Source organism: Phacochoerus africanus, chromosome 1 (genome assembly GCF_016906955.1).
Source record: "Phacochoerus africanus isolate WHEZ1 chromosome 1, ROS_Pafr_v1, whole genome shotgun sequence".
NCBI lineage: Eukaryota > Metazoa > Chordata > Mammalia > Artiodactyla > Suidae > Phacochoerus > Phacochoerus africanus.
Genome location: NC_062544.1, coordinates 135,064,031 through 135,086,748, shown reverse-complemented (window position 1 = coordinate 135,086,748; position 22,718 = coordinate 135,064,031). Strand labels below are relative to the sequence as shown.

Sequence of the window (22,718 nt, the reverse complement as noted above, 5' to 3'; positions counted from 1 at the left end):
GATTGATAATTTGACTTATAAAATTTAGAACTTACATATGGCAGCAGAAATATAATAAAAATTATCTGGCAAGAGCAGACAAGGGTTGATTTCCTGCTTTCCTAATGTGTTCCTACATGTCCACAGGAAAAAGACAAACTACTCAATAGAAAAATGAGCCAACAGTACCATCAAGAAACGTATGAAAAGGTGCTCAGCTTCATTCATAATTAAGAAAATGCAAAAAGAGATGATGCTGGCAAAGATGGAAGCATCTGATAATATGCATCATTGATGAGTGTGTTGACATAAGCACCCTCATAAACTGTTGGTGGGAGTTTACGTTGGTGCAGCTTTTGGCAATATCTATTAAAATCTGCATTCTGACTGGCTCATAAATTCCATTGTTAGGCATCTCCACTTGGGTATAATCACAAGAGAGTATGCCAAGATTTGTGTATGTGTGCAAGTGTGCACACACACACACACACATACACACACTGGCAAGGATGCTACTTGCTATGGAAAACCAATAGCCCTTTCTCCCAAGTTAGAAACAAGTTGAATGTGAGATTAATGACAAAAGAGTGAAGTAGATTTGCAAGGGCCCAATTGGACAGTTTCAAACTTCACTGCAAGTATTTATGTAAACCATTTTTCTTAAAGTGATGTCTTCATACTGGTATAGTCGCCCCTTAGTATCCCCAGGGTGATTAGTTCCAGCCTCCCCTCCCGTCGATACCAAAATCCCTGGATGCTCAAGTTCTTATGTAAGCTGCATGGTCCAGTGAATCTAGTCAGTCCCTCGTATCCACAGACTGAAATTTCATGATTGAAAATCCACGATTGGTTGTATCTGTGAATGTGAAACCGGCATATTTTGGAGGGCCAGCTGTTTGTACGAATATGTTTTTACCTGGAAAGATACCCAGGGAATTGTGTAAGTGGTTAAAGTTTTGGGACTGCTGTTTTAGGGATCTGGATGAGCATTTGTTTTTGCTTTTTTCATTGCATACATTGTCTTTAAAAAAAAAAAAAAAATTTTCCCCAGTGGAGTCTATTTAAAAAAAAATTAAAATTTGATTGAAATCCATTTGAAAATGGTTCTAGCAGTTATGGTTAATCAGATGTAGCTTTTTTTTTTTTTTTTTTTTTTGCTTTTTAGGGCCTCACTCGCAACATGTGGAAGTTCCCAAGCTAGAGGTTGAATTGGAGCTGCACCTGGCAGCCTACACCACAGCCACAGCAACACAGGATCTGAGCTGCATCTGTTACCTACACCACAGCTCATGGCAATGCCAGATTCTTAACCCACTGAGCAGGGCCAAGAATCAAACTCGCATCCTCATGGATACTAAGTCAGGTTCATTACCGCTGAGCCACAAAGGGAACTCCCAATCAGATTTAGCTTTAAGTCTTGATCTAATCTGTGCAATACAGTTGTCCACAGCAATTCTTTGGGGAGGGAAAAATACAGGTTTATTCTCTATTTGGGGGCTGAGAGCTGTTTTCCAAAATAGACCATGATTTGGATATAACCTGGGCACTACCTTTCTGTGGAAATCCAACTTTTACAAGTCTCGGGTGGAGTTGCATTGGAAGCAGACCGTGTAAGTGAGGTCATTTCCTTACAAGAGGTTTTCTGGGTGGGAAGAAAGCACATTTGCTTCTAGGCTGTAAGCAGGGTCGATTCGGAGAGAAAAGGAGACTTACTGGTTTGCCTGGTCAGAAAAGCACTTTGGAGCCCTTCTGTGCCAGGCCATGAATGAACCCGTAAGGGTTAAAACTCTTCTTTGAAGAGCTGGGTTTTCATGCTGGGAAACGTATGGGTGGATTTGCTTTGCAGTCAGATACACTGGCTGTCAATTGGCTTCAATCACTTTCTTACTTTGTAATCTAGCAGAGCTTGTTTCCTCATCTGTAATATGGGTTCGGGAAGGACACCTCGATGACAGAATTGATATACGTTCAGTGGAATGATGCAGGTGAAATTCTGTGCATGAAAAGCCATTGTTGGCATCTGACATTCCTGTTGAACCATTGCTGTACAGCTCTAACTCAAGAGTTTGTGTCAGTCTGCTCAAACCAGGTCAGATGGGTCATTGGATTAGGATTCTGACAGTTTTTTAATTGGTTGCAGAACCAGCACTGATCAAGAAAGTAGGTCACAGGGTCAGAATGCTAGTTACGTGATGTGAAGTACAAAATATCTAAAATCCAGACCTGTGGGTCGAAATGTCTTCAGATGGAGATGTCGTGGAATTGTAGGGATGCAGGTGTATTTATGCAATTATTCATTGCCCTCACAGCCCAATTCAAGACCAGAGAATTTGCCCAGATAAAAAGACATAAGAAGGAGTTCCCGGTGTGGTGCAAGAGGATTGGCTGTGTCTCTGCAATGCTGGGGTGCAGGTTCGACTCCCAGCCTGGTACAATGGGTTAAGGATCTGGCATTGCTGTAGCTGTGGCATAGTTTGCAACTGCAGCTTGGATCTGATCCTTCTGGGGAACTCCGGATGCTGAAGAGCGATCAAAAAAGAAAAGAAAAAAAAAAAAAGATCTAAGTAATCTCCTAAATACCACGCCCCTTCTACCCACCACACCAGTCTGCTAACCTACCCCTTTTGTCATATCTTCTTTTCAACCAAAATCTTGAAGGGTTTATGTTTCATTGTTACACACAGACCTCATTATGGTCCGTTTGCCTACATTAGCCACTTGCCTCAGGCCTGCCAGGAGGAAGAGTAGTTTAGGGTCATCCAAGACCTTTACATGCACTCATTCCAACTTGAACTAAGCAGGATAAACAGACCCCAGACCTCTTACCCTGGAGATCTAGCTTTTCAATCTCTTTTTAAATCTGCCTTTCAACATGATCAAAGCAGCATTTCCTACCTCAGAAGACAGCACCAGTGCCTCTAAGAACCCTTTGTTTATCCTGCTTATCCTCTACCAAAGGTGATTTTGCATTCGCATTACTAATCACCCTCTTCAGATGCCTTGTTCCTAAAATTAGATTAAATGTCCTTAAACAGTTTCTCTGTGTTTGTCAAAAGCAGTCTGACCCTTCAATATGAGTTGGCCTCTCTAAAGTTTCCAACAAGAGGGTTTGTATATAGAAACAAATGGGATTCTTCTATTTCGTCCTTTATTTTAGATATAATCCCATCAGCATGCCTAAATTTTGTGGGCATCTATTTTCAAGAGTTATAACAATTGGTTCATTGAAAAGCAACAGGCTAAGCTATTACCAGTTACCATTCAATTATGGGTCAGAATATTTGCTTTTAGCAGGAGACCCATACTTCTTCAGTCAATTGTTCGAAGTTCAAGATCCTAGAAAATTTCAAGTGCCCCATCCTTAGGTCTTAGCTCAGGACCTGGATGTTAAATGTCCTGATCTGAGGCAGAGAAAGATGAAAACTTCCTTGCAGTTCAGTTCTGTGTAGATGGAGGGAAAACAGTGGCTGTCGTTATGGACATGTGAATGTTAACAGGTTTGCTTCTCAGGGGCGCTGGTTAAACAACTTCTTAACTGGCCAGAGTCCAGCACGTTAATCATCAACCTGAGCCTGAGCGTCTGCTGCCCCGTGTATTCAGAATTAGTTTATCATTACCTCTAACTACTGCCTTTTATGGTTCCGAAGAGCTTCTATGAAATCTCTTATCACTGCCAGGCCTAATCTTCATCAGCTGCAGAGGGGGGGTGCAGAGCGCTGATAAATTTCTCAGTTGGACCAGAGTGAGCCGTTTATGGCCAATTGAAGAATTTTAATCGCAACTTCTTAAAAAGAGAAGAGAGAAATAGAAGAGATAGAGAAGAGAGAAAAAAAAAAGAGAGGAAGAAAGAAAAAGGAAGAGAAAAAGGAAGAGTAAAAGAGAAAAAGAGAAAAGGAAGGAAGAAAGAAAGGAGTGAAAGGAAGAGGAAGGAAGAAAGGAGAAGCGTAGCTCACTCATTGCTGTCTTTATTCATATTTTCATGACCTACTTTCCCACTTAATTCTTGAGAACCCTGAGCCTCTCCATTTTCTTATCAACTTTGGAGGACTAAGTTTGCAGGGGGGGAAGTCAGGGAGCCCCAGCAGGCAAGCTGGGTTCAAGGATGCAGCTGGTACTTCCTTGGAGCCTCATCTCAGCCCCCCACCTCCACCCCCCCGCCCTGGCATTGTCCCTGCCCTGGAACCAGCCTTCGTAATTTCCATAGGTGCTCCCAGCACCCCAGCATCTCTGAACGGCTCCGGACAGGTCTCATCTTTTCCCTTTCCTCCCCGATCACTTCCATCTCTGTGTCTACGTGTGTGTGACATTTTCATTTTTCTGATTATCAAAGTACATTTTACAGTAAATGAAAGCAATACATGTCTACGTACATGGTAGAAAATCTGGAAGAGTCTAAAAATAGGAAGAAAACAGCTTTCAGAAATTGAATTTTCAACAAGAAAGCCGAGTTAATTTTCGTTGCAGTGTCTAAAACTTGCTTTTTAAAATATTTTAAAGGGTTTGACATGTTCATGGACGTGCAGGTATGAATGTTTGGCTCCAGAGCCCTTGGTCTGACTCTGCCCTATAGCTGGAGGTTTAATTGTCAGTTATACTAAGGCCTTTTCTAAGTCCCTAGAAGGGTTTGTCTGGGTTTTATTTACTGTAATGGGCAAGTTAGGGAAACTTGGGTTTAATTTATACTCCAATTTAGTATTTTTAAAAACCTTTTTCAGAAAACAAGCATGATTTGGGCTTTATTGATGGGGAAACTTGTCCTCCCCTCCCCAAAAAAAAGCCCTGCAATTCCCTTATGACACCATTAAACGCCTTCCTTTGGGTTTTAGGTTTCCAGAATATCGTCCACATAAATAGATGCAATGTTAAAAGAATGTGGACGACTAGTAGCGTGTATGTTTGAGCCTTCTGAACCGAGGGTTTATGAAACTGGTTGAAGAGTGTTTTATTGAAACAAGACAAATATTTATGAACAATTCAGAATCCTCTGTTTTGAAACGTAAAGTGCAGGCCCGAGTGGCGCAGAGTTCCAGGTGTTTCCTGTCTGCATTTGGAATGGTTGGCTGCTGCTCTGGGCCCACGGAGCTCTGCTTTCCAAGCTTTTAGTAAGAAGCTAAGAATCACGCAACCTTCTTGCCACCCCCAGCCCCCCCCACCACGGCTGAAAGTGCTCCAGGAATGGACTTGATTTAATGAGCATAAAGCTGCCTTAAGACCTGTCTGTGTGGGTGTGGGTGTCTTCTGATCTATTACATTTGTCACTTGATTGAAAAACAACAACAACAAAACTTGTTTACGAAAGGCGAAGGCATGTGTTAACTCCTGCCGTATGGAAGGTCTGGTTTCTTACACACATTCTGGCTCACCCACCCTTTACTTTCGGGTCGCCCCCAGCTTCTGTGTTGTTAACCACCCCTGGTTTCTGTGAAATAGGAATATGATGGATTCGGCCAGACAGTTGGAAGCTGTTGCTGTAAATACCGGCCGTTGTGATTTAACTGTCAGCCCGAAAGGCCCCCACTTCAGAAGGGCTCCTTTTTGAAACCCTGAGCACAATGAGATGTCTGTTTGGAGGCTGAGCCTTGGTTCAGATCCTCTACAGATTTGTTTTCCGAGTGCCGGCAGAACGGCTTTTTTACAGCAACGCCTGCTTTGTGTGCCAAAGCTGCAGCCGGGACTGCGGGGCGGTGAGAAACAGGGCCACACTCTCCTTCCATCCCTGAGCTGCCCCAGGCCTCGAGCCTCAAGAGGAGACTGGCAGCAAAACCATTCCCACCGCCTGGAGCACTTGGAACCCGAGAGTGGAAAACTTGCCTGCAAAGACTGTTCAAAGACACAAGCAAGACCAAATATGGGATCCAACCAGATTCACCCCGAAAGCCAGCCCCAGGGGCCCCTGGCTGCAGAAGAGGATCAGCGGATATCCAGGACTGGGCTGGCGGGGGGGGGGGGGGGCAGGGTTGCAAAGGAGGTCCCTTTTTCTGGCACAAACAAGAAGGAATGAGGCAAGTACCTGGGAGCTCCCACTGTGGCACAACGGGATTGGCAGCATCTTGGACGTAAGGCAATATGGGTTTGACCCCAGGCTCCACATAGCGGGCTAAGGATCTGATGGTGTCACACTGGCAGCTTAGTTCACACGTTGGCTCAGATCTGATTCCTGGCACAGGAGCTCCATATGCTGTGGACCAGCCAAAACCGAAAAATAGCCAGTACCTGCTTCCTGCTTTAGCCCTTGTCTCTTGCATTGTAGCTTTTGTTCTTCATGGTGGGCATCCAGAAGGCCACAGGAGAAAGGTGTGTTTGTGTTTTTTTTATTGAGGGTAAAGGATGAAAAAGAGAGAAGCACAAAGGAGAAATTGAGTCACCTGTACGCCTGCCCTCTAAAAGTAGTCCCATTTGCCACACCCACTTTCAGAGGGTTTTTTTTTCTTCCTCTATTTATACAGTGAGACTATCTGAACTCAGTTTCCTTCATAGTCTCGTGTTAGAGTTGTAGAATGTTACATCTAGATCTAAAGCCCTCCTTGGATCTGAACCCGCCTCCTACCCACTCCCCAGCTAGACCCTTCCCCGGTGCAGAGGGCAAGCCCTGCTATGAATCTGCTCTGGGTTCTTTCCCACTGTATTTCATACTTCTGCGTCTTTCAGATTTCTCTCCGGTCCAGGCCTTTTCCCCAGCCTAGAGCACACACACATTTTCCATGGCCCTCTTCCTGGATCTCGAGGTTGTTGGCTGCTCTAGTCTTGTGTTTTTGTGAACTGCCTTGCACATTTCTCCCTGTGCATGCATGCTGGTATTTCTTCTGTGGTTGAGACCTAGGAGTGGAGTTCCGGAACAAGACAAGAGCACTAATTTCATCTCTCACAGAATCCACTCCTTACAGTCATGCCTGATTGCCAGGCAGCAGATTCGTAGACAGGAAAATGGACGGAGGCAAGAGGCAGAAAGAATGTAGTACGGATTCTATGGAATCCCCAAGCTCAGTCGTTGACCAAGTTGCTGGCACATCCATCTAGTGTTTTGCTGATAATCAGAATACTTGTCTCTGATAGGAAACATTTGGTAGAGCAGCACCTCTCCTCCCCACCCCTGTCCCCCACCTCCACCCCCCAGTGTACAACAAATGAATCAGGCCTGGTGGAAGCAACAAATGGCTTTCTGTTGTTGCTGCTGCTGCTGCTTTAAAGATAATCTGTTGTTTTCAAAACATTTGCAAGTATTGCTTTCAAGGAATGGGTGCAGGGAGGCTCTGGCCTCTGTTTTCCTCAGGTGGAAACATTTGCAGCAGTTTTCTTCCTTAGGAAAGAGCCGCCCCAGGCCAGGACTCAAGGCAGGAAGTTGTCTGTTTGGTATTTACTCAGGCATCTTCTGGCAAGAATTGATTATTCAATCAGAGCTGAAAGTAGCTGCTTGCAGTTGATTAGATGGGGAGGCAAGAGGCTGTTTTTTTTTCTTTTTAATCATTCAATGAATTTTATTATATTTATAGTTGTATAGACATCACCACAACCTAATTTGAGAACATTTCCATCCCAAATCCCCAATCTACCCCTCCCTCCTGCACACGTGTCCCCTTTGGTAACCATAAGTTTTTCAAAGTCTGTGAGTCTATTCTGGAAATGAGTTCATTCGTAGCCTTTTCTTAGATTCCACATATAAATGATATCCTATGATGTTTGTCCTAAATTGTCTCTAACTTCACTTACTATGATAATTTCTACCGTCTATCCATGTTGCTGCAAATGCCATTAATGCATTTTTTTTTTTTTTTATGGACAAGTAAATCGAGAAGCCCCCTGCGCTGTAGATAGAAATGTAAATTGGTACAACTGCTGTGGAAAACAACATGGAGGTTCCTCAAGTAACTAAAAATAGAATCACCATATGATCCAGCAATCCCACTCCTGGGCATCTATCCGGAGAAAACCATGACTCAAAAAGATGCATGTCCATAGCAACAATATTCACAATAGCCAAGATATGCAAGCAACCTAAATGTCCATCAGCAGAGGAATGGATAAAGAGGTGGTACATATATACAATCGAATATTAGCCATAAAAAGGCTTTTTTTTTTCCTCCTAAAAGCCTGAGACCCCAACTTAAAATTAAATTCTGGTGTGACTCTTCCAAAGCGTTACTTCTGTCCTTCAGGGCTCAAAGCCTCATTCCTCAGTAAGTTAATAAATAGCAACAGATACGTCTTGGGGCCATAGCACTGGGAGAGCCAAAAGGGACATTAGCCATCTTCTAGTTCAACTCCTTGGTTATCACCGAGGAGGAAACTAAGGCACACGTGATAGAGAAATCAGGGGACCTTCGCTGCAGAGGGCCTATCCTCTGCCTTCCAGGGGCAGGGACCACCGCTGGGGTCTGTGTCCTGCTGTGTTCACTTCTAGAACCTAACCAAGCATCGGTCACGTGGTAGGTGTTCACTGAACATGTCATCCTTAGCATCCTGTCCCAGGATGGCTGGTTTCCAATGTGCCTATGAAGGCAAAGTCACTTCCTCATGTGGGCGTCTTGGAAAAATAAGAAAGGAAAAGTCAAACACATAAAAAATGTAAACAGCAGAGTAAGGCTGCCTGTTTTAAAAATTATTATTTATATCTTGCCTCCTTCCACAAAGGATTTGAGGCAGCTTATGAGCATTAAATGCCAATAATGGGGCCCTCACTAGGCACTCGGTGACTAATTGCCACATGCGGCTTACAGAGAACAAATGCTGAGAGGCTGGGGTAATTGTAGTTGCCTTAACTGCTAAAGAATGCTTGTCAGTCTGTATAAGCCATGGTCATAATATATAAATAGAACCTCAAAGGGACACTGGAGGCGCTGTTGCCAGAGGCTTATTTATTTATTTTGTCTTTTGGAGGAGAAAGCCTTGCGCTTGTCTTCGGAAGTAGATGGGGAGAGAAAAAATATTTGTTCTAGAACTTATCAACTTTGTGTGCCATATGGTCTGCTTTCTCAAATCTCTTACACACAGCCCTTTATGCTTTACATTTGCAGAGCCGTTAAAAAGAAAGACCTTGCTTATATTTAGAATTAAAACTTAAAACAGGCCTTACCTGGGAACCAGTTCCCTTCAAGTGACTGAAGGGTGGAAATTAGAGGCTTTCTTGCTTGTCTGTCTTAAGGATAGAGAACTTCGCTCTTAGATCGCCCCCTAGTGGTCCCACGGGTCATTGATGTCTCCTGCAAAAGGAGCTGGCTGATCTGATTGGTCCCCGTTGAAAGCACCACCTTCAGACTCAGAGGTGAGGTTGGCCATTGTGGTGACAGAATTTTGCACAGAGCAACTGGTTGGCTTTTCTTCTTTCATTCTTATGGTTTTCCCTTTATTTATGTGCTGCTGTCCCCTGAGTTCGAGAGATGATGCAAGGCTTTAAGGCTCTGATGACCAAGAGAGAGGGCCCTTTCTTGGCAGTTATTCTGTTCAGGGCTGCATGATGGCAAGTGACTGCAGCTCAGCTGGGGTGTCCAGCATTTCAGGGAAGAGAGGTTTTTTTTCAAGCAAACTTCTAATAGATAGCCACACACGTTGTTAAGAATGGGAAATGGGGCTGGCAGCAGCTGTTTGCATTACAGAATTTGTTAAAGTCTGAGTAATCATTGCTAATGCTTGAGCCCTCTTTCCCACATACAGTTGTAGAGATAGGTAAAGCTTCATTTAGAGCCATCTTTCCTTTGCCAAATGTTCACCTGCCGATAGTGATTTCTCATTTGGCTGATTTTAATTAAACCCAACATTATGAAACTCCATCACTTCTCTTAGTTGCTGATGTAATACAGTCTTGTTCATAAAAACATTGCAAAACCAAGAGTGAAAAGGTATCACCTGTTCTCTGATGAAGCAGAAAAAAGGTTTTACCCTTTTAGTTTATGCCATATTTGTGCTTTATGGTGTGGGTGTGAAAGTGTAAATAAGTGTGCTACAAAGTGATAAAAAAAAATTGAGTTCACACACACAGAGGTTTTATAAGGTATCATCTTTTTCCTGGGGCACTAGAGCCTGTTTTCACTTAGATGTTACCATAAACAGTATCCTTTGTTGTTAAATTTTTGGCCTCAGCACTGTTAATGGCTGTGTAATTTTCCATATATGGCTGTACTGTAATTTCCTTTGCATATTGCTATTGTCATTTTTACCATTATCAACAGTGCTGTGTTGAGGATTCTTCTTTATAAATCCTTCTATTAATTTATATATTTTTCTTAAAAGTTTCACACCCTTATGGATATCTCACTGGCATGGTAATGGGGAGAACTGGTTTGCCACACAGATACTATCTCTCTCTCTCTCTCTCTTTTTTTTTTTTTTGCTTTTTACGGCCACACCTGCAGCATATTGATGTTCCCAGGCTGAGGGTTGAATCGGAGCTGTAGCCACGGGCCTACACCACAGCAACAGTATCTGCCACCTACAGCAACAGCTCATGGCAACGCCAGATCCCCAGCCGACTGAGTGAGATTAGGGATTGAACCCAAATCCTGATGGGTTCATTGCCCCTGCATCAGAACAGGAACTTTCCAACAGGTACTATCTTGAGCAGGACTTTTCCCTGCCTTTTTTCTAGTACTGAGTCATTTTTAACCTTTTCTGTGGGATAAGTGAAAAACAGCCGCTCATTATTTAAATTAGTGCTTGTTTTACATCTAATTGGGTTGGACTTTTTTTCATGTATTTTTAGCCAGTTATATTTCCTCTTTGGTGCAAGGCTTGTTGCCTTCCCTGGGTTTGGGTTGGGATATTCATCTTTTATCTTCCTGGTGTAGAAAGCTTCATTTATGTAAACATAGCAGCATTTGCATCTTTGTTACAAACATTTATCCCCATATCCCCATTTGGTTTGCCTTTTCCTGAGATGTGCCATAGATAGATAAATAGCCTTTAGTTAAGAAATTGTTTATTTAATAAATAATAAAGAAATAAATAATACATAAGGGTTTCAAGCTTCAAAGAGTTGGTACATTTTGTAGCCTATCTTTCACAAGATGGGAAGTTTGAACATTCTGATATTTAGGCTGATAGGACTACTGTTTATTTATTTATTTTTCTGATCGGGTTAATCAAGGTCCTGAAGTTTTTGCCCTGGAGGTTTTTGTGTGATATTGTTGCTCCCCAGTACATCGTAGTTCAGGTCTAATAAAGCCAACAATAGCATGTCAGGCACAGTGAAGAAAGTTGCATGAAGTAAATTCCAAAACTTTTAATTCTGAGCCAAAGTCTGTGCCTTGAATCGTGAATCAAAGTCTATAACTTGAAGGGACTTGGATTTATTAAAAGCGGGCTTTCAGGGAGGGAATTCCTTCCAAAAGTGCCCAAAATGATTATTCACAGGAAACCAGGGACCTGAAATGGCATTGTGTATGAAAGTGTAGCGTAGCTCTTAATTAAGACAGCAAACCCTTGGCCTTGAGTTCTGTAATTGAATACTCTTTTATTCCGAACTCCCTCCCCAGGGTGTGGGGCTGTCTTGGAATAGGATTGGGATTTGGCTATAAATCAAAACCTTGGTAGACTGTCATTTCCAAAGAGCCAGGAGCACTTGATGGAGTTGATGCAAAAACTGTCCTTTTCATTTCACATGCGCAGTTCTGTAAGAACATGGTGGTTTGGGTTTTTTCCCATGCTTATCTTTGAAATAATTTCCCAGAGAGCCTTTTTGTGTATTCCTCCACCACACATATGGGTCAACCATGTTGTTAATTACTATCTGAATGATAATTTATACACATGCATGTAAGTGACACTAACACTTTATCTCTCTCTATAAAATCTAATGACTTCCATGAGTATAGACTTACTTAATACTGAGTGTTACACTTTGGAGATGGGGAAAGTGGTTTATGGTTCCAGTGAATGATTGAGTCAGAGCATTACTTCATTTCTTGAAAATGAAGCACTCAGAAGATGGAGTGATTATAGACTGTAATCACTCACCAATAATGAATTGGCAGAAGCAGCCCTAGTTCATAACTCCTGCCCAAGGAAGGGTGTTCACAGGCGCCCCAGGCCTGAATTGTGTCCACTAGTGTGGCTCAGGTGTTGACTCCAGAAAACATAACATTCTCTGTTTGGAACCAGGAGAGTTGTCATGGAGATGGAAATCTTCCTGGTACCATAAAAACTCTGCTTGTCATCTGACTTGAGCCCCGTTATTTGCACAGGTGGTTCTCCTAGCTGAGAAGAGCTGGGTCAAAACAAATCTGCTCTTCCTGAATGGCGCCTTTATGTGTCCAAAAGAATATGTTTCCTCTCTTTAGCCCCTCCATTAATGATGCATTATCAGCTAATTAAATCACATGCAAATTTTATATGAATTCCTTTGTTACACAACCCTAGCTAACTAACCCTGTATTCTTAGGTATTTAACTATATCACTTTTAATTAATGGTGAGAATGAGGGCTATTGGGTGGTCATCTGGAAAGAAGAATAATGGCGCCATGAAAGACAGACATACATACGCAGCCAACAGTGTAATATCAATTTCCATCGAAAAAAGAGGATTATTGTAAATAATGCTGCCATGAACATCGGGGTGCACATATCTTTTTGATGTATGAATAAATGAACATCTAGCGTGGACCTCGTCATGACTTTAGAAGACAGTATTTGCATTTCTCATGTCCCTGGAAAAGGAATAACACAGCTGGGATTTCTGTTTCACTGAGTTATGCTTCAGAGGGAGAGGTTGTCTCTGTAATACAAAAACGTATCTGTCCGAACTCTCTCCCTCCTTGCCTTGCCTTCTTGCCTGTGTGTCAGAGAGCACAACTTGATCTGAGTATAAATTTTGTATGAAAGCTTTAATTGTAGGTTTTTAATTTCAGCCTGTGATGCCTTTCTGCCCCACAGAAGTTCAAAGCTTTTTGACCAAGTTTCTCAAGTCGCATCCAGGGTTGCACCGAGACCGTTAAGTTCAGACACAGTAAATGCTGTGTTATATTTTTGGAAATGTGTTCTGTCATTTGAGACCTTCCAAAGTGCATGGAGAAAAGCATTACATGATGTCCCCTATAATCAAAAACTACCAAACCAAGCAAAAGAAGGAGTTTTCATTGTTAGCTGGTGAGGAGAAGACAACAATGGCAGTGATATTTAGAATAAAGTGTTATGGATAAATGATTCATTTAAAATGAAGAAATGGCTCTTTTGGTTTCTTCTCCAAGTCTGGTATTTAAACTATGAAATCATACTTCCTTGAGGTTTAAAAATAAAGAATTATCCATGTGTAATGTTAGGCATTGGTTATGCATTCCCAGATGTTTAACGTGTAAATGGAACTCACATCAGATTTATGACCTCAGTAGAATCTTCAAGATAAATAATGGGCCCCTGGAACATTTGCTTGTAAAAGTAGCACCTATTAAAAAAAAAAAAAATTGAAGGAACCATTAAAATAAGCCTAGATTTAGCCTATGAAGGAAATGCAGCTATGGAACACTTGTTTGGTTGCTTTTAATAAGACTAAGTTGCCAGAGTTTTTCATGATGATATTTTATGTTTATAATAAAATGTTACTGTTTCAAAGTTGAGATCAAGAAAGCACTGAGGTAAAAACTGCCTTATCTAAAAAATGACAGAACAACTAGCTCTGGTAGTATCATCTTCTCTGATCATTGATATCCATATACCCAAAAGTACAGCTGTGTTTTTGTGTCTGTCTCTTTTGCACATAGTAAGAGTTTTTGTTTTTGTTTTTGTTTTTGTTTTCTTGATTGAAAGAGGATTGAAATGACTGTCCTTAAGGAAGTGTTGTAGGTAAAACATTGGCATAGTTCTGCCAGAAGGTGGCGCTCTGACACCACACCTCTGCATCCTTTCTTTCTATGAAAGAGGGATAAACCACGCTCCAGGATTTTCTGTAAGACACCACACAGCTTATCTTTAGAGATACCTGCATCCCTGAGGTATCTCCTTTCCATCTGACCACTCCTTGACCGAGCCGCTTTCTCTGTTGCTCTACATTGAAAGTTACCATTTCTTACGCTTTCCTGGTTTCATGATGCCTGTTCTAGAACAGAACATAGCACAGAATAGGGACTCTGATCAAGCAGCCTCATATATGAAGGCAGAGGGGAGAGGATACTACTAAAAGCACATTCATAAAGGCGAACATTAAATAGAATTGATTATTGAAGAAAATAATTTTACTTGTTAGTGGTCTAAACTTAGCAAGAACTAAGCATCTTCTTTTTCTCTTCTCAGATCCATCTGACAGTCTCACTCTTTTGGGAAGCCATTTATTTAGACACTAAAGAACACCATTATGGAAATGAAATCTTCTCTACAAAAACCTATCATTTGGGCTGCAACCAAGTTGTAATTTTGACTGAAAACATAGTAATTACCCCAGACAAAAGGTTTTGCGCTTGATTCCATGCATTCACGAGCCAAGTGAATCAAGATGCCTGTGCAATAGCCCCTGACCTGCTCTCCTGGTGCCTGCTGCCATGTTTTCCTCTTTGCTTAATAGTTCATCTCTCAGAAAAGGGTCTTGTTTAATCTAAAAGCCAGAGACAATTCTAGGAGCTCCATTTACTGATGGCTTGTTTTTCAGTTTAGAGGACAGTGTCACCTGCCTAGTTCCCACCAAATATGAAACCAGAGGCTCAGTTTTAGCACAGCTTCTTTTGGACACCCTGCGAGCCTAGGGGGCCTTCACTCTTTCCAGTTTAGTCGTTTCACTCTCTATGTAGTAGGGGCCAATCTGGTATGTGTTGAATGAATGGTTGCTAGTTTAGAAGAGAGACTGGGCATGGAGGAAGTGATTAAGAGTCTTATACAGCCTTCAGGGTGAACAGTGATGATGGCTTACATGGGGAAATGTGGAGAAATTGAGACAGGATAGAGGTGCCCTGTTTGTTTGTTTGTTTGTTTGTTTAATAGTTGGTGATGTTTGTTTTATTGTTCATAAGAATTATCCATGAGCATGTTCCTGTGTAATTTCTTTTAAACTCATGACTTCAGGTAAATGGCTCCAACAATATTTTTAATGAATTCTCTATTAGGCTAAATCCATCTGACTTAATTATATCAGCCTTTCCTCAAATATCTTGTATACATACATTTTTAATGTCCTTGACTTCATTTGAAAATCAAGACATAGAACTAGTACTGGCGAGAGCTTAGGCATCCTCTGTTTTGGAGGCAGATGGCATAGATCCTAGAAACAAACAAGAGAAACCTATTTAGTAAGAGTAAATGGGGCCTTAAGTAGAGGGCTTCATTTAAAAAAAAAAAAATTATTAGGAGTTCCCTTTGTAGCTCAGTGGTAACAAATCCGACCAGTATCCATGAGGACGCGGGTTCGATCCCTGGCCTCGCTCAGTGGGTTAAGGGTCCTGCATTGCTGTGAGCTGTGGTATAAGTTGCAGACAGCTCGGATCTTGCCTTGCTGTGGCCACAGCAAGGGCTGGCAGCTACAGCTCTGATTTGACCCCTAGTCTGAGAATTTCCACATGCCATGGGTGTGGCCCTAAAAAAAAAATTATAGTTTATTTACAACATTCTGTCAATTTCTGCTATACAGCAAAGCGACCCAGTTATACATCTATATATATTCTTTTCCTCACATTATCCTCCATCATGTTCCATTACAAGTGACTAGATATAGTTCCCTGTGCTATACAGCAGGATCTCATTGCTTAGCCACTCCAAATGCAGTAGTTTACATCTACTAACCCCAGACTCTCAGTCGATCCCACTCCCTTCCTCCCTATCCCCCTTGGCAACCACAGGTCTGTTCTCCATGTCCGTGAGTTTATCATCTTTAAAATCCACTTCCAGTTGAGAATGGAAAGGACTTGGAAAGGACCCTTAGCTCAGAACAGGAATGGGCACGACTTTAATCAGAGGTGGAAATCATGTGGAGAAATGAGTTCGGTTATTAAGAGCCCTGCCGAAAACCAAGGCGACTGTGGGTCTGTGTTTGGATTTTGCAACCGTAATCAGGCTCATGAAGTCATAGCAAAATTTCAGCAAGAGTCTGTAATGATAACATGTCCAAATAGTTCCAAGGATTACAGGGTTTCTGAATCACCTGACTCGACCTTGGTAGGAAAAGGAAAGGGAAGGTGGCAATCACAAAGAATGTATGATGCCACGCTTGTTCATGAGAAATTTTGAGTCCGTCTTGGGGGACCAGATTTGCAAGGAAGAGGCCAAGTGCAACCCAATAAAACAGGGAAAGAAATGGCATCGCTTAAAATGAGCAGAGGAGTTGATTGAGAGATTCACAAGGGCTTCTGTAGGTATATGGGGCATCATGAAGAAATCAGAGCATTAAGGCAGACAGGTTTAGAGAGAACAGGAGGAGGTGTGGCTATGGTGGACAAAGGCAGAAATGGCCTGGAATATATATTAGGTGGTTTAACCGGGGTGACCCAGCTTGGGTGGAGGTGGAAACTGGCACGTGAGCTGGGCTGGGGTTTGTTAGATGCCACAATAAAAGGATAAGAAGCTCGTTCTTAATCCCGTCTACAAGGAACCATTGTCAGGATGGAAGAGTCTGTTAAGGGCTGTGTTTTAGAAGGATTACTCCCACGGTGAAGCCGATGGAGACTGGAGCCGTGGCGATTAATGTGCTGCAGTCCTAGTAATTCAGCTCAGAGATAGTCAGGGACCAACGTGGAATGGATTTCACCACAGGTGGAAATGGGGAGGGGAAGGAAAGAAGTTAAAAAGGCCACGTTCAAGTTCAGTCTTAACAGCAGACTTTGAAAACAGCTAAGACTTCCCTTAGTATTGTTTGTAACCCTACCCCATCCTGCAGTGACTGGGTTTTTCCAAACATTAAAAGAAATCTCTGACAAGTAATGACAGTAACAACAACCACACCATAATGTTAGCTAATATCCATCCAGCTTTCTGTGTGGCTGTCTCTTTCTAGGCACTGAAGTGAATTAAGTCATTTAATCATCACAACAACCTGGTGGTAGGTATTGTCATGATCCTCATTTTATAGGCAAGGAAGTTATGGCATGGAAGGTTCTGTAATTTGCACAAGAAGATACAGCCAATAGGCAGCAAATCCAGGTGTGATCCAGGAATCCTCTCCAGACCCCCTACTTCCTCTTGTAATTCAATAGGAGGTCTCTTTGCCCTTCATCTCCTGCCCCATCCCCGAGGCATGGGCATTTTGGAGGATGTCAGTTGGATGCCATGGTGTTGAAATTTTAGTGGTTTCTTACCATCTACAGAGTCATTAGAATTAGGATATTTCTGGAAAATCCAGTATTTAGTCATTCATACCTAGAGCACCCACCCCCAAGCCATACATTAATAGTAGTAGATGCCTCTGAGATGTGTAAGGCAAGGTGTTGGTGTGAGGACTCAGCAGGGAGCCTGTGACTGCAGATCACATCTGAGAGCCTGGGAGGATGGTGGCTCGTAGTCAGCCTCCAGGTGTGGACGCTGTAACCTGTGGCCATGTGTGTTGCCAGCATCATCTCAGGCAGCATGAGCTGTGTAGGTCCATGCCTTGGTCATGGTCATGGGTGATTCCCTAAGCACACTCTGGAGGTTCTGAAGGCAACCCCATGAGATCAGGGACCAACAAGTCTTTTCCACAGCTCTGTGCCAGTGCCTAGGACCTGCTGTGTGTTGAAGAGGGTAAGGCATCAAGCATGCCATTGGCGGTTACTAAAGGGGTCTAGGAAATTCAGTCACATGCTTACTGAGCATAAGAACAAGGCCTGTGACCATGAGTCCCTTCTCTGTGATGTTGCTGAGAGTGGCCTGATTGCATCTTCTCCCCCTCAGCCAAGGACAGGGCAGGATTTCCATGCTATCGGGATGCACAGCTTTCACATCAGAAAACAACAGCGAGTGTAGCCAGTGAGTCACACGGCTACTGTCTGGCCCACCAGGTTGTGTTGTGAAAGAGTCAGCTTATTAAATTGGGTCATCACAGATTTGGAGCGTTTTGCCCACCCCCTTTCTACTACTGGCATGAAAAAGTAGAGACTTAGGTTCCTGTTAATAGCAAGTCATTCCTTTTTTTTGTGTAGCAGTTAGGAAAAGGCACTCAAATATGTACTCTCCCATTTTTCCAACATCTAGGTGGTGGTAGTGATAATGGTTAAATTTTGAGTGAGAACCATGTTGGAACTCTTGTGTTCTCCATGGATACCTAGATGCTGGGAGTAATTCTGGAACAGCTGCCCTTACAGAGCTAAGCCCAGATGCAAAATGAGGGTCTTTTCAAGTTTGGTTACATATGGAGTCAGCCATTGATGGACCCTAAAGAAGGAAGGAGTAGTGGCAGGGGGATGGAGAAAGGGAACAGGTCTGGGAGGTACAGATGACCCTAAACAACAGGGTGTTGGGCTGCATGTGTCCATTCATATGTAAGTTTTTTATTTTTTATTTTTTATTTTTTATTTTATTATTTTGTCTTTCTAGGGCCACAGTCATGGCCTATGGAAATTTCAGGCTAGGGGTTCAATCAGATCTACAGCTGCTGGCCTACACCACAGCCACAGCAACACAGGATCTGAGTCATGTCTGCGGCCTACACCACAGTTCACAACGCTGGATACTTAACCCACAGAGCGAGGCCAGGGATTGAACCCACGTCCTCATGGATACTAGTTTGGTTTGTTACTGCTTAACCACAACAGGAACTCCTACTTTTTAATAAATACAATTGGCCCTCCTTATCTGCAGGTTGAACCAGACAGGGAACATGTATTAGGTTTACACTCTGTGGTTGGTGGAATCCATGGGAATGGAATCTACAGATCTGGAGGGCTGACCATGGACCTGGGGCATTTGTAGGTTTGTCATTCAAGATGAGACTTGGAAGCCATCCCCTGCAGATACCAAGAGGCAACTGTATTCTCAAAGGGAGTGACCACATCTGGAAAGTGAGGGGAAACAAGGTGATTTTTGTGTGTCTGTATAGGACAAAGGCACAAACCCTGAACCCCTGGCCTTACCCTCTCCAAGGGAACTTCAGAAGCATCAGGTCTCTCCCTGGAGGAGAGGAAAGAGTTAAACCATAAACTCTTAGATGTTGTTGTCTCTGAGCCTGTAGCTCAGCATCTCTCCAGATCCTGATACCCTTACAAGTCTCTTCAGAAATTAGCCTAGCACACCTAGGTCACTTCTCCCTCGCTGGAGGATGGGAGGTTTGTGGGTCTTGATGTGCTCAGCAAATGTTTGAGCTCTCATTATGTGCCTGGCACAGTGCTAAGCTTAGAAGGTGCTATGGCCTGCCTGGAGGTGATTTTTCTTTCCTCCTTCATATTCCTAAGATATTCCTGGAGGCAAATTAGTCCCCATGTGATGTCACCATTGTTAAACTCTCCATGGTGTACCTAAAACAATGTTAACAATGAGTTGATAATTGTTGGTGATGAGTGCATAGGGTTTCATTACTAGCTCTTCCTCTATACATGTTTCAAGTTTTCTATAATAAAAAATAGTTTTTGTAACATCTTTAGTCATCCTCTAACTCTTGAGCCTTTTGGATTTTGCATTTTCTTAAATCAAGATGCACCTGTAGTATCAGAAATGATAACGAGACTTTTGCTTAGAAAAGTCACTGAGCATACAAAATTCTGATCATTCAGCTTAAAGATGAATTTTCAGGTATTTCTTCACTATTCATAAATACACCAAGAAAGGCAGGACCAAAATCTTACAGCAGCAGTTTCAGCATTTACTTAACAGTCTTTCTGTCAAATGTTACTGTTTCCCAAACATACTTTTTTTTTTTTTTTTTGAGTGTAAAAGCAAACAGAACAAGGAAGCAAATGTTTCTGAATAGCCATGTTTAAATTAATCATATGCTTCCTAAAGGAAGCAAAATAAACAAGCTTCTAACTCAAACACTTTCTGGTGGCTACCCAATTATTTTTAAGCTTGGAAAATAAGGCCCAGAGTGTATAATAGTCACATTGTAACACTGTAGTCACCATATATTTACTTCATTTGTGATCTGCATCAATACACTTGTGAATCTTAAAACCCTACCAATTGCTTCACCCATACATTCATGAGTCTGTTGTGTCTTAAGGCAGATGTGGGGGAGGGGAAGGGAAAACGGTGTCCTTGCTTAGTTTCCTTCAATAAACTTGGTAATATTCACTGAGTTATTGATTATGCAGTAAAACTTCATTACTGCATGCTAATTTGTGGGAGAGATTGGCCATTTAATAAGTTGAAGAAAAATATTTTTTAGATAATGTCAGATTCTTGGGTTTGAGCCTAAGTTTTTACTAACTGTAAAAAAGGCATCTTTGCATGTTGAAAAAATTTGAATATGGGCAGGTGTTAGGTGAAATTAAGGAATTACTATTGATTGTGTTGGGTGTGATAATGGCATGGCAGGTTTTTTTTAAAAAATATTCTTTATTTAAAGATCACCTTACATAGTATTTATGTGTGAAATGACATGTTCTCTGAGATTTGTGTTCAAAGAGCACAGGAAATTTTTTAAAATGGGGGGGTGAGGGGTAGATAAAACAAGAGTAGCAAAAAGTTGATATTTGTTTAAATTGTGTGTTGGATACATGGGGATTAATGAGTTAACTCTCTCCAGTTTTTCATGTATGTTTGGAGATTTCCACAATAAAAATATTAATAACAAAATGAAGGAAAACATAAACAGAAAAATCAGAATAATGTTTACCCTGAGAATAAGTAGGGAAATTGGGTTGGAACCCTCAAGAAGCACCTACAGTTTGGACAGTGTTGTTATACTGAATGGTGGGGACATGGCTATCATGGCTATTTAATTTACTGTACTTTGTACTGCTTACACTGTGTGGGGGCATGTTATTTAGTATGTATTATACATTCCTTTTTTTTTTTTTTTTCTGGCCACACCCATGGCATATGGAAATTCCCAGGCTGGGGATTAAACTCTTGCCTCAGTGGCAACCCAAGCCACTGTAGAAATGGTGCTGGATTCTTAACCTACTGTGCCACAGCAGGAATTCCAGAATTCCATATTTTAAATGAAGCTCATCTATATGGAACAGTTTTGTTTTTTCAAATACCTGCCTTCACTGTGACTTGGTAAAAGTCTTTAAGACTGTAGGTGCTTTGATGGATCAACAGTCCTTACAATTAACACATCAATTAAAAGCAGGTATACAGTGCTGGAATTCTTGGGAGGGGGCAGAACAGGGGTATTTGATCATGTAAAAAATGGCTTTTGTACCAGCTGTGGGTTTCTGTCTGAATGGGGCAGCTTTCCTTAAAGCCACAACGGTTCTTAAAAAGCACAAAAGCAATCTGACCTTTTAAAAGTGTACAAAAACCAACTTAGGTTAAAATATGGCACAAATGGTCCCATCTACAAAGCAGAAGCAGACTCACAGACCTGGAGAACACACTTGTGGTTGCCAAGGGGAGACATGTAGGGAGTGGGATGGACAGGGAGTTTGGGGTTAGTAGATGCAAACTATTGCATTTAGAATGGACCATGATGGAAAAGAACATTTTAAAAAATGTGTATATATGTATGACTGTGTCACTTTGCTGTATAGCAGAAAGTGACACAACATTGTAGATCAACTATACTTCAAAAAAAATTTTTTTTTTTAGTTCATGATAGCCTTTGGAGTTGTTTTTGTTGTTGTGGTTGCCAATACTTTCCTAGAAGTCCACCTTGTTTTATGTAACAGCTCTCTGCCTGAAGAAGTAAGTGTAAATCAGCCCAAGAGAAGTCCATTCCCATGTGTGTAGAGAGGTCTCTACCTGGATGTGCATTGCGTTGTTGTATGTAATAGGGGGAAAAAATGATCAGAAACATCTTGAATGCCCATCAGCAACAGGATGGTTAAATAAACTATGGAGTCAAAAATAATGAGACAGATATGTGTGCACTAACAGGGGAAAATCTGTAAAACATTCTAATGAGAGAATAAAGGAAGTTACAAAATACTACACAATGTTTTAATGGCATTTATGGAAAGAAACATACCTACCACACAATATAGATCTCGAAGTAACAAGATCTGGGAGGGTATATCCAGGCAGATGACAGAGGTTACCTTTTGGAAAAGGAGATTATCAGAGGAATTTTAGCTGTATCAGGCATGCTTTGCGTTTTTTTACAAGCATATATATTTGTCTATTGCGTAGTTACGTAAAAGGCATGCCACTTGGTAAGTACCTCTCGATGCTGAAAAAATTTCTTCAGTAAATCATTTTGTAAAGTGATTTTCTTTGTCTTATTTGTTTTTTAATACTGGATTTTTGTCTATTTGGGTTTTGAAAAGTAGGCTCTAAATTGTGGCATGTTAAGAAACCAGAAGTCATGTTCTTCCTTTAAAAAAAATGTTAACACTCTTTAGATGTTGCCTTTCAGCATTGAATGGTGCATGGAACTAAGTAAATAAATGAGGTTACCTAAGTATTCCTAAAATAGTGCAGAAGAAAAAGGTCATGGACTGGCAAAGATTACTTTATAAATTAAGCTTCTTAAAGAAGCTAAAGAATTATGTCCAAAACCAACAGCTCTTAAATATTCCATTTCAATAATATAATTCATATGTAGTTGCCATGAAACTTTTTTGCGCATTTTATTTCATAGGTTATAAGTATTTCCCTTGATAAGTGTTCCATGAGGTATTTAAGTTCCATTATTGCTGTTTTGGATGAGAGCAAATGACCTTGCATAAGGAAGACATAGATTTCTTTCACACCTCTTCCCAGGAGTCCAGGAATAGTTTCACATAATTGTGTCAGATCTGTCCTGCCCTGAGCTTCATAGTTA

The 22,718-nt window shown here is 41.6% G+C and overlaps 1 protein-coding gene across 1 annotated transcript in view; it reads left to right on the top strand.

The window, feature by feature from the left end:
- PDZRN3 (PDZ domain containing ring finger 3) overlaps positions 1 to 22,718 on the top strand; it is a 243,393-nt gene that overhangs the window by 113,157 nt on the left and 107,518 nt on the right. The gene's annotated exons all lie outside the window — the stretch shown is intronic.